The sequence below is a fragment of the Varroa jacobsoni genome, unplaced genomic scaffold (assembly GCF_002532875.2).
Source record: "Varroa jacobsoni isolate VJ856 unplaced genomic scaffold, vjacob_1.0 scaffold_738, whole genome shotgun sequence".
NCBI lineage: Eukaryota > Metazoa > Arthropoda > Arachnida > Mesostigmata > Varroidae > Varroa > Varroa jacobsoni.
In genome coordinates this window covers 292,712-306,085 of record NW_019213640.1, presented here as the reverse complement: position 1 = coordinate 306,085, position 13,374 = coordinate 292,712, and the positions used below count along the sequence as shown (strand labels likewise).

Here is a 13,374-nt window from a genome sequence, read left to right as displayed (position 1 = left end):
GATCTATAGTCGAAAATGTATTTGTAGGTCCTCGTCACGGTGCTATGCTACCGCGTTTATCTACTAAGCCTACCGACAGTTGATGGGGTGTGGGTTCTGATTTTTTGATTTTGAGGTGAAAGTAACCAGGCGTCCAAAGCAATACGCAATGGCAGTAACATCAAACAGAAAGGTCGAATTATTCACGTCTATCTACCGTAGAATTTGTGATTCAACTTTCGTATCTAGCACTACGCCTCTTATGAAGCATAGCCTTGTTAATCAAAAGCTATGCATCAACTCCTTCTGGCCTCCAAACGCGATCCTACCATGGCCTCCCAAGACTTGAAGCACTTGCGAGAAGCGTAAAGAAGGTGACACGAATATGTCTACGAAGAGCAACGGTCTTGTACCTCGTGTTCAATAGGCCTAATTATTGGGACGAACGGTAAGTGTTGTTATATTCCCATTTAATAGAAAATGTATCACTTCACTTAGTGTAGACTTAAAATTAGTTAGCCCCAAGGTTACACGACTACCTCTCATTGCTCAATTAGTTGGCGCATGATGACATGTCCCCAGAATGTTGGGTTTCCTTGCAAAGAAATCGTGCCACGCTTAGAATTCTTTCTGTTTTTATCAAATACTTAACGTCGCCATTTTTGTGAATACCTCCCTTGAGTGCGAATGGGTTAAAATGGTAAAATACAAAGAAATCCTTTTGCCGATTGTTTTTCCTCAGATAATACTCATAGAAACCAGATAATTGCCTAAATAGGGTGTATCGTCTAAACGCAAACAGTCATTTTGAAATTAACCTTTAGTAGCCCCCTTGGGCATTAATTTCTTTTTTACATGGCGCCAATCTCCTTAATCGGTGTGGACATAGCTGGACTTAGGCAAAATGTGAAGTATAGAAGGTTACCTATGGACATTTCTAGTTATCCGCTTTACCATCTTTTAGGTATAGTACCAAGAACATGCTCACCAGTGTGGGTCGCCCTGGACTTATCTAGGGCTTCTCCAGCAGGCCTATAAAATGGCATAGTGCTCATATAAAGCTATTGACCCACTTTGTATAATATTCTGATGTCTATGATTCCTACTGCCCATAATTCTATTGTGTGAATCTTCTTTTACCAACGCGGATATTTGAATTAGCGATGGCCACATGCTTGCTTGTTGATCGTGCTACGGCAACGCATTCATAGATGCGCATTAGCCACCTAAATCACGCCGTTCTCTAGCACGCACATTGACAAAGAAGTTCAAACTCTTTTCAATTGTACGATGTAGTGAAGAGATGGCTGACGGAAAAGGGAAACACTTCAAAAATGCGCGCGGCCATACTACCTCTGTCGCCACCACTGACGATATGACATCACCACATGAGTGGCTTAGACCATGGGCTTGCGGGCTAATAGAGGGTGACGGCTTAAGAGAGGTAGGTGGCTGCTGGTGTTAGTGGATTTCGTGGTGACAATTAATCGGACGAATCACATCAACCCCGTAGCGTACGGCAAAACGTCTTAAATCCCTGTCGACAAAAGAAAATATTTTAACTGTAATTTATCGGCTATTCGCCTGTCGGGTCGGCCTCGTTATTACGAAAAAATCACCTGTCTCAGCCTGTGTCTTGTAAATATTATGACATTCAGATACACTGACCACATCTCACTAACGCTATCGTGTCCAGAAGAGTCCACATATTGATGGAGTCACGAATCGGCCATCTGTATCTCTGCTGGTTTAGTGTACCGCAATGGGGTGAAGCGAGAACTTTTGCTTCTTACTATACACGAAGGTGTTCGCCGAGCCGTTTTCATATTTGTACTGGTCTTGGAAAGGTCACGTCAACCTTCCAGTTACACCCAGAGGAGGTACGGTTTCTGGCAATAGATTTACGCAGGCAATTTCCGTATGTTAGTGGCCTTCGCTAGAAAACGACTGGCTCACGTCGCGACTCAGCAATAACGGCATGGGTACGCCTTCGATTTCCAAAGCCTGTCGCTGGCTTTGAATCAGTTAACTATAATCCAGCTCTTCGTAGGATCATATTATGTGCAGCATGCGAAAGTGTAGCTAACCACTAAAGTTTAGGATATCCTAGCATATATGCCGTCGCTTCGATCTGTTTCCAAGGAACGGTACCTATCAAAAGTTGAAGTTGAGCTATCTTCGCAAACGGTCGCAGTCTAAGGAATCATAAGCAATTTATTTCGAATTGAACTATTATCGTTGAAATGAAGTAGGTGTCCCGTGAAGACACGAGTGAAATCAAATCAACTATGGAACTTGATCCACAACGAAGGGCAGTAAGATAGGTCAAGTTAAAAGATCTCAATATGAGAGACTTGAAATATATATATTGATATACATTTCTTTAAGGGTTGCTCGACAGTAATATTAATTAGACAATAGGCAGGGGATGGTTACTGCCCACATATCACATCTATGTCCGGATTTACAGATTTACATCCTGGAATAGAATTAGATCTATGCAGATACGAACTTGCTATTACTCAACCTACATAGGGCAAAGTGTAGCCGGCAACAAACTCAGCAGCACGATACTGTTCCATCCATTCGTCGATTAGCAAAGCCCATAAAATATCATCATTGTTGTCATTTTTATAGCGGTATGATTATTGCGGATCCATATTCGCTATATGCTTTAACCTGTGGACATACAAGATGAACGATAAACGACGAAAATAACTAACAATCGACAAGCGACAGATACGGATTTGCGTCGTGATACCAGAGATCAAATAGCGCCTATGTATTTTATCACACTTAACTACAGATTATCTTGGTTGGGCTGGGTTACTACTGGGTTATTATTAGGTTACTACTGACGTCAAGCTCAGTAACCAGGTTAACTGAAGTCGGCTGATAATAATATTGTGTACAAGCAAGTTAGACAAATACATCGATATCAAAATTCCAGCAGTTTTCCTCATCTGTCAGCTGACCGCTATCTCTAAAAATAATAATAAGCTTGCAACATTGTTATTATATAGCAGTAATGAAACAAATAATTACATGCATTTTTTCTTTGAATCAAACTTCCGTCCGTTCGCACCCGGTCGCTTGCGATTTTCCCGAAGAATTGTCGTGGCAAAGTGTCCTCCGTTTCTTGATCAGGCACTGCTCAGTTCAGATCGTAGCTACCATCGACGGCATTTATTCAGTGCACCGTCTTTACCTTTCCCATTCAGAAACATCTGCGGACAGCGGAGTCTGTACGTATTATACCCTAAGTCCGTGCGCGATATCAAGTTAACAGATTATGTAACGCAAAAAACGCGTTGCTATCGCCATCGATTCATTTTCCGGACTTTTCCACGCTAGATATCTGCCAGGCAAAATGGAGAATCTAGCTAGACAGGGCAACTTTAGTCTAGCCGCTATTGACGGCGATCAACGACCGTCGCGCTACTGACCGACCGACCGCCCGCCGGCTTAATAACTGGTTTCGCCGTTCAGTTAGATGTCCCGCATCATTTTCACCCCCTTCCCCCCTCCTTCCTTTCTTCCTTCCCCCGCTCGAAAACGACGCACAAGGAGCGAAGCTTTACTGCAGCGTAGAGGGGCAAAATCCGAGGGAAGACATTACATAGTTTGGTTACCCGACAAGGAAGGGACATACCAGCTGTAGTTATCCACCTCAATAGAATAGTGGGCATCGACATTTTTGGTAGAAAGTGACCGCGAAAAAGAAAACGGGCGAGGGTTACATGGAGGCATTGGACAAACGCGGAATAGAATAACAACGGACGGTAGAACGTCTATTGGTTCCAGCTCTCAGCTACAGCCTACAACTGTTTAAAAATGGGGAATTTTAAGATCCGTTGAGTGGTAAATGGTCATTTAAATATAATGGATGCTTATTGTTCATACATTGAAACCGACAATATACGATATTAAGGAATATCAATACTGGGATATAACAGTTTTATAGTTATGATGTGGAAGTAATTCTGGGTTTTTTCTTCACCTAATGAATTGCTTCACAGCCATTTAAAAGATAGTGTCCGCTGAGATTTTCTACTACATAAGAAATAATTCGACCTGTTAGCAAGCGATTTGGTTCTCTTACGGGTATACTTCCTTGATTTCCCTTTTATGTCCTGACGAGCATGGAACAAGAAAACATTTTGTAAAAAAGACCCGGCCATTTAAACGCCACTAAACAGAATTTTGAACCTGTCCACTATTTTTCAGCACCTGAACGCCTTTGAAATTTAGGTCCGTAAGGACTTTCTCAGGTTGCTTCGAAGTTATAACACGATGTGCTTACTTATGAGACAGTCTGCATTGTCAATATTTGCTTGCCGCAAACGACGCTTCTAGAAACAAACATAAAATGTATACTTATTTATTATATCTACGACATAATCATCATGACTTGTTCCCGCTTTCGGATAGTGCACGTAGACTTGAGGTAGCATCACAAAATTAGCTTCTCTCAACAAACACTCGAAAAACGGGAACGTGACGTCTCATTAAGGTAAAAAATATCATCGCTAAACCATGAACGGATATACTAAAGATAATAATCGCTATCTAGCAAGATCTAAGATTCAGTAGAAAAAACGCCTGTCCTCACGAAGTTAAGTTTTGAAAGTCCACAACTTTCTAGCCTACACGTGTGCTCGCGCCTGGTTTTCTATGTCGCTTTAATGCATGCGTTACCCAGAGTATGGCAAAGCAGTAAGTTCCAGCAGATGGTTAAGCATATTCTTTATTAATAACTATCGAAACGCCCGTTGCGTGTGTGCGCTGCTAATCGTCGTTATATATTGCTAGAGGGGCAAAATGCAAAGAACAAAAAATGCGAAAAAATCTCAGCGGATTTTGCCGTAAATGCGACCGACGTCGTCATATCAAAATTTTCATGCACTTGAATGACGTATTTAGAATCAGAAATACTCTCGCTGTTAAGGCCGATTACTGAGACAGACTCAGCTCAGCCAGATCGCTCACGCTGAAAGCATATAGAACGGTTTAGTATCTTTCGATGATCACAACGCACAAATCGGTACATCGAATTGCGTATGTAATGATTGGGCTACAGATCAAAGCGTAATGTTATTCGACTCTTCTCAGGGCCGGAACTGAAAAGTCTTCTTATGGCAAAATGGTCAAGTCTGCTGGCAGCTTGTAGATTATACAGCGGTTCATAGATTCCGGATGAATTCCAATATAATTGATATTTGTTCAGTCTTCTACCGAATTGATTTAACATTGATGGACCGAACGTTGGGCAGAACCCAATAAAAGTTTATAGCATCTTTCACGTTCAGCACACCATATTACGAAAGCACAGCTGAATGTTCCAATTGAAATCGTTGCTTATAAGAAACGCACCCCTTAACCTATTTTCGTTGCCTGCGAGCCATGTGCTTTAGAGTGTGGAACTTATTATTATGCGACCTACTTTTGCCTGCCCTGAATAAAAGAATGCATTAAAGTCCCTCAAGAGTATCGACGGGTATGTAATGTGCTGAATGAGTTTCGAACATCATATACAAGCATACAAAACGAAGTATCATCAATATGTTAATTTCGTAAAACTTATAGCTTGTACTATCGCACATCAAGCCGCATGATCGGCTCACAATTATAGGGATTGTTAGTAAATGATCTTATTACACGGTATAAAGTAAAGAGAACTTTTCTATTCGGCGCTTTCACATGCAACGTAAGCACTTAAGTCGCCTATTTTTATGTTTGTATATCGCCCTGTGTCTAGTAACTCATTTAATTTTTTTCATTTATTACCGCTCTAACTGCATCAAGAATGGATGCCTCCTTCAGAGAGAATTGAACGAATCCTGCATTAAAATTTATAGCGGTAAATCGGCCTACCAGTGTAGCCCATAACGTAATGAGCCGCGGGCTTTTTTAAAATCTGGCCTAGTGGCGCTGCTGTTCGTGACTTCGACCGCGCACAATCGGACAAGCCAGTTAGCAGTCGTACGATCATCACACAATGGCTGATTTGGCTCGCCCCGAACTCTGCGCACCAATCGCACGTTATGGAGCAGCATTATCGCACTCTCCGTCACGAGGAGCAGCTTCAGCCAGCTTGGAAAAGCTGTGTATCTTCTTGCAGCATCATATTGCCATCATACTACCCTGCGCCCAGGCATGACATCACCCACGACTGCTGTGACAAGTGCTCGAAGAATTAAGTTGGCTATTTTGTCTACTCAGCTTGAGTTCGTTAATGTGTTTCACTAGTCAGTCGCAAAGGAAAGCAGTGCGCCAGGCACCAGCTGTCGGCGAACAACAATAGAGTAGGAGCAAAGCGTTTTGGCACGATCATTATAAACTGCAGCAAAAAAGGCTCGTGACCTTCTATGATACTGCAACGAGACTACAAAGTCGATCAGCGTGCCGCCGTGTGTCACAAAGCGTACACGATCAGCTATGGACGCCTGAAAAACCTGAAATACACCGCGTAATTCACACTCATCACTCAGATAGATCTATTAGTGACAAAAGACTCGGTGCGTAATACTGGGCAGAAGAATACGCGTTGGGATGGTAATCAGACCAATGGTTCCTCTAATGATCTTAAAAACGAACGACTAAATAATAACTAATCAGACGGTTCCACATGAAACATGGCACAGGGCAGCGTCTTTTGCTCATGTCAGTTATTTCGAAATACCTTTTCTCTACGCGGTAGTAGAAGTACTGTGAAGCAGAATAAAGAGCTAACAAACTAGTCATTTGGATATTGACCTATTACAGGATATCAAAAGCCTAGCTGGCCGTAAAATAAATCATGTATTTTTCAAATCTTGCTAAAAATCGCATTAATGACCGCCATATCGATTTAAACGTTCTTCACTGAAGTCTCAGAAGTTCAATAAAGACTCACTTTATTGAATACCTGAAACAAAGAAAAAAAACGAATTTAAATCCGCCATTTATTAGATGACTTTTAAATTCGTCGGCTATTGCCTGTACAGAACAACGTTCGACCTTTGGAAGGTTTTTGTTTAAAACACATATATGCATTATTTGTTGCAAATTATTAGTTTGACCTAAATAAAGTTTTCGACGATGTTAATAAGAAACAGTTGATCAATAAATTAACAATAGTTAATTTGTGGCGGTGATAATTTTTTCATTAGGTCTTATTATTTACTGGGAATTAGGTCAAAAAGCTTAGAAATGGGTATCAAACCTGTTGTCCCTCAGGGGATCATTTTAACTATAAGTTCTATCTATTATGGCGAATATGAGCGAAAGTACTTATTACAATGTCAAGAATTAATCCTAGAAATACGAATGGTGAAATAAACAAACCGGTAAAGGTCTTACCAATGTAGACCCAAATGTCAAGAATAAATTTGAATCTTTTTTTAGAAAGAAACGAATCCGGTTTATGTACTATCACACTTGCGCCGTACTGCCCAAAACGATATGTGAGATTTCTAGAGATACCGAGCCGAAACGGATTTGTAAACTGACCTTCAGTCTGGCTTTTCCTAGCCGGATTTTTCAGTTGACCTCAAGATGAGACTGTGTGTACCACATTGAGCAAAACCGATCAGTATAAATAGTTTTTAGAATACTTCAAATCAATCTACACGCTTAGAGCTTACGCTACAGCTTAAAAGTTTCAACGTGTAAAATCAAACCTTTGATTATTTTACATCATATTGCATTTGATTTTCTAACAGAAAAACAAATGTAACACTTTTGCCTAATACGCTTATGTGTATACTGCTGTTATCGAAATTATTCTCTAATATTAATTCCACACGTAATAACATCGCGGGACTTGACGGCATAAACAATTATTAGTTATTAAGCGACTATTTTCTGATCGTTCCCACTCTTCCGGAATTGTACCACTGTATCTGCAAAAAAAACATTATATGGTATACAAAAAGCCCCACCAAGTTCACTGAAAAAAAAACACAGAATCAGCAACAGCTAGTTAGTCCAGTTCGTGCCGTTACTATACTACTAACGGCCATTATTAAGGCACTTATTCCACGCATGCGGGTGAATCATTAAGTTATACTGCTAAGTACTTGGACAGGTGACAGGTCACTGATCGCTTCTCTACACCGACTATTGCCCTTTTCTGGTTCTTCTTGTTATCTTGATGCTTTACTCAGACTATGTCAGACTATTGTACTGTGTCTTAATATAATGTTTTCTTGCCTTCTTACATACGATAATATATAAGGTGAAGACATAATTGTCTCTTACTAACACTGATGAGCCACACTGATGAAAAATTAAGGGCATTTATATTTGAAACCGTCAGTAGATTTGAAACTGACCCCATGGCTCGGTCCCACTGGAACTATCATGAAGATTTTTTTTATCAATTGCTATTGTAAATATGTCGCAATTCGAGATCGAGACTTCATAAAAAAATATGGACCTACAGTCAGTAATGTGTTGTTTGCTTGTGTGATCATATTATAGTCACTTCGAACTGACAGAAGTATCCTGAAGCTAAGCAGGACATGTGACGAGCACAACAAACAATTAAACGAGCGAAACGGTTTTCCACTGTTGACAATTTTGCACCTCACGAAGCTCATATGTTGGATCTTACGTGGTGCAGATGTTGAATATCGTCTAGTATTTTACATGATTACAAACGTACAAAGCTCAACAATGATGAGCTGATCATCTGCCTATGATATGTTGTTCTCGAACTGGCTATCCGAAGCTTCTCGATTTCAAATACCTCTTTACCTGCCCTGGTTTCCCATAACGTCCCACAATCCCATAACGGTCGTATACTTCTTTTCGATTCTCTTTGCTCGTTGCTATGTGTGTGTTTTTTCGAACTACAATAACGTATCTAATATCGGCCGGATACTCTCACGTTTTCGACCACTCCGAAGTATAATTACATTAAATAGTTACCCCCTACGCCCGTTTGGGGTATAGCAACTTTGCGTTGAAGTAACTGTGCATGAACGTGTGTGTGTATTATATATAACAGCTTTACAAAGAAGTAGTAAAGAAGAATTAACTGCGATTTGAAAGTTTGTGAACCCATCTTCGATCGTTCATCATTATCATTTGAGCAGATTGCCATTCGCGTGTTAACATCGATCTTCGTTAGCCTTAGAATATTCTTTATAAAGTTATGTTTATATCTTACTGCTGCTGTTACTCTAATGCTGCTGTTAACTTCTTTCTGTGAAATAAAAGAAATCACTTCAAAAGAAGATCGTTTTATGTACCATCTTCAATTCATACTTGTGATAACCGAACATTGACCAATATGTATTGCTAGAGTATTGATCAAATACTAGTAGCTAGTTCTATTTCGTTTTCTTGAGAAGATTACGGCTGTATCATAGCCATGTGTTATTATTGTTGTAGATATCCAATAGCAGGCCCCTGGACTGACCCATCAGCGCTGTAATATACTAACCTTAAACGCATTGTCTTTAACGACAGTCGGTATTTTACATGCAGGTATTATATATTCTATTCGTACTTAAACGAATGAGCGTTACGGTCTTATCATCTATTTATACAAACACTTCCAAACCACAGTCATCAATGGCAGACGAATCGGTGTAGCACTATTGGCTGTACCGTCCCTTTTTAACTGTGACAACACCATAAGCAACCAAAGTTTGAACGTACACTTCGCAACTTTCTCCGTTTTTTCAAACTAAAACCGACTCAGAAAAAAAATTTGTAATATTTTTATATAAGTTCTTACCCGATCCTAATTAACTAAATTCAAAATTGATGCCTATTCTTTCTTCCACAGCCTCTACCACCATCTTAAGATTCACGCCAAACTTGATCCTTAAGTTTTCCAATGTAACGAATTTTGTTTCTTTAGGTACAACGGGCTAAGTTTCTTATCCGTGTGACACGGTCGTCGTGTACATAAAGTGCAGTCACCCTTCCGGGGTTCTCCATTCGTTGTTCCCTGCCGATCCCCTGGTTCTCTGTCCCGCTCTCGCTACTTGTCGATCGTCCTTTTTTTATTCCTCCATTTCCCTTTTCTTTTCCCCTTTTCTTTTAACGCCCACGCACCTCTCGATACTTATCCTTGCATGTAGATTTCCCCTAGATGGTCCGCCCAATTCAATCTGATATGAGAAAAAATTGTCGAACTCTGACTTTTGTTTAAAGCTCAAACTTTTATCCTCTAAATGCAGATATAGTGACGTCTCTGCTAAATCGAGCTGCTTCTCTGTGCTAGTTTTTTGATCGTACCAGATCTCTGGGAGTTCCGGCCCATCCACGAATGATTTATCTCTGGCAACCCATGTCGTCATTGGTAGCCCACCGATTTCACTTGAGCCAGCACGGCATCCCGTTATGGCTGCTGCTACGTCCACTGGTAGTACCTGGCAATTGACAGTATTCTGTTAGTTTTTGCTGAAGAGATATTCTTTTGGATATTTGTTTTCCGTCCCGGCCCGTTTCTTTCGACTTTTTTTTTGTATGAAAAAGTATTTCGCTTGTTGGACTAGTGGAACATTTGCTTTCTTTTCTCTTTCGCACTCACGTTCATTACCTGTCGTTGCTTTTCACTGCAGGCGAAACTCGTCTTTTCCTCAGGTCCAACAGCAGGTTAGAGACCGACTTACTGCTGTAATCGGCGAAACGACAGTAAATGTAAGACCGACAACCGCGGCCACAAGGTATCGAATCAACTTCCTCTGAACTTAGTAAATAGTTCTTCATAATAGTAATAAATAGAGCTGTCATTAGTCGTTGTATGGTTACCGACCAAAATGATATTGGATACCGTAGCCATGGTTTTGTCTAGGCTAAAAACACAGAAGCAGCAAACATTTATAGTGAACAATTGCTTCGTCAGAGGCGTTCAGTTGCTTTGTTATTGCTACCTGGTCGGCCACCCCCCAGGTCGTTCGAGTGCTTTCTCGAGCGTTCGAGCTTGACCTTAAGCCTACCCGTATATCCGGCTCGCTTGAGCCATTGTTTCATCTCGACCTACTGTTGGCTGTTATTGCTTAGTTGCAGCATGGCTATAGTAGCGACAAGATCCTCTACGCGTGTTCGTGACTGTCCAGCTTACCGCTACCCGACTCTGTATGGGCCTGTACACTGCCTGTCGGCCGCCGTCTAGACAGATACCTCTCTACCCAGCTGCCTTCCTTCCACCCCTATGTTTCCCCCTCAGGGACACTGGCGGCACCTTTGCCATTATTAACCAGCGGCTTTGGCCACTTTGATTTGACCACCCTAAGCGCTTGTTCAAAGCTGGCGCTTCGTCCTCGTCGTAGTCTATACCTAGTCTTGTAGCGCCTGCGAGCCAACAGCCTGGCAGGTAAATCGGTTCGGTGCTACCCTCACCCATACCTATGTGTCGGCCATGCTCGCTAAATAGCCCGGCGCGGCTGCTGCTGCAGTTGCCTGTGTCGGCTCAGATGACGACGACGACGACGAACGCCGCCCTCCCTCTCTCGCGCTCCGTTCAGCCCTCTTGCCATAGTAATGCTGGTACTTACAATAGTACTAGTCGTAGTAAGAAGTAGCGTGCGTGCGTGTGCGTGCGTGTTTCTATATGTGTGTGTATGGGTCTGTGTGTTTGTGTGTCTGTGTGTGTATATGTGTGTGTGTGTGAATGTGTGTCGCCGTGAGAGTCTGTGTGGGTGCGAGCAGTAGCGTTCTCTGACGGCGGTGGCATCCGAGGTGGCGGGCAGTGGCGAGCAGCAGTAGGCCGAATTATTGAACAGGGGAACATCGACGATCCCAGACACGCAGAGCAGTCGAAAACGTAAGAGCGTTGTATCCTACAGCGAAAAGGAACTAGTGCTTGCTGTTACGGCGGTGTTATATCGTGCGTGTGTCGCTACGTTCTGCGAATATTTCGGTAACGGTTGCAACTCTAGCGTGGGAGTTGACGACTGACTACTCGCATTAAACGGAGAAGAAAAGGCTAACCTCGATTTGGACGTCATCGTTGCTAACTGTTTAGTGGCAGTCACATCAGAAGCACCAACGTTGTATTGGGCTTGGGAAGAACAGATCAGGTTGAAGCAAACGCGGCTAAATCAGTTAGTTTGGCATCAACAGTAGCCGTGGCCGAAAGAGTTAGAGTCTACCTCACTTACCGTTTCTAATCAATTTCAGCTGTTGCGACAGCACTTCTGAGTGTCGAGACTGTCCATGTGTGCCGGCTGCCGCCACGAAAATCCGTGAGCCTTGCTCGCGAAGGACACCAAAGCTAGCATCCATTGAGGATTAATCGTCAGACAGGCTCTGTCGTTGAGGTAAGCGTCATCATAGGACAAAAGAAAGTGTCCTGATTCTCAGAATCTCAACCCTGCCGACGCGTGGTGTAGCATTGCGGTGACCGATAGTGCAAGTAGTGACGAACGCCGCACCGGAGAGAAGCATCGCGAGCGATCCAAGATTCAGTCGTGCTGTGGAAGCAAGTGTGGAGTTCAATTTTAGGCCAAACAAAAATGTAACGTGCTTATTGCAGCTGACAAAGCTTGCGACGACGCTATCGCCAAGCTCTTTTTGTGTCCGCTAGCGGTTGCTCTCCTCGAAGCTGTAGGTCATCAGTGGCCGAGTGTTATTAGTGGTAAAGTGTGCTATGGTGGTATAGTTCCAATAGAAAAGCCTACTGCTATTTAGGCCGTTAGGATCTTCAATTTAGAGAAATCACTTAATTTCAAATTAAAGGAAATCACTTAAGGCACGAGGCAAGACTACTCCTTGCTAACTTAACGAACGTCAGTTCGCTTTCGTATTGAGGAAGTCTACTGGCTGTCTGTGTTGGAGACAGACAGCTCACTCGAAAAATAGCGCGAGCGTCATTTCAACGTCAACTTGAAGTGTAGTCACCCAAGTGCGGTTTTAAGGCGAGACCTTTGTTCGGAGCCATCGCGAAGTTTAATGGCTGGCGATTCGTGCGGTGACGACCGAGAGACTTTAGGGCTGTGCACGCTGGCCTCGGTCGTGTGCAGCGTGCGAGAAAGGCGCGACAGACGCCCCGGGGGTTCGAGCGGCTCCCGCTGCCGAGTTCGTCGCTGTCCCGTGAAAGATCCACTCTGGCTTTGGGGCCCCCTAGCACCGTAGGCTAGACGCCCCAAAAACTAGGAACAAACTAGACAACAAACCAAGGAAATTGGCAACGCGACGCGAAAGCAAAACCCAAGAATCTGGACAAACGCTCCGAAAGACATAAGATCACGGACCACTTCTCTACAGCAGATACACCCGAGTTATAATAACAGCAACAAAAAAAAAACACAACTGTAATAAAAGAGACTGCAATAAGATCACTGTGGGTGCAGCTAACTGCGGGCTTGGCCTGTATTTATCAAGCAGTATCAAACGTCACGCAGGATCATCAATAGGACCAGATGTGTGTTGCCGGGTGCGTACGGAACAGGCTTG

At 42.6% G+C, this 13,374-nt stretch overlaps 1 protein-coding gene across 1 annotated transcript in view; it reads right to left on the bottom strand.

Moving 5' to 3' along the window:
- LOC111263138 (E3 ubiquitin-protein ligase AMFR) overlaps positions 1-12,163 on the bottom strand; it is a 62,727-nt gene extending 50,564 nt beyond the window's left edge. The window contains exon 1 of the mRNA XM_022837988.2: positions 12,081-12,163. The gene's annotated coding sequence lies outside the window, so the exon portion shown is untranslated. The remainder of the gene's footprint in view (positions 1-12,080) is intronic.
- Positions 12,164-13,374: the final 1,211 nt, after the last annotated feature.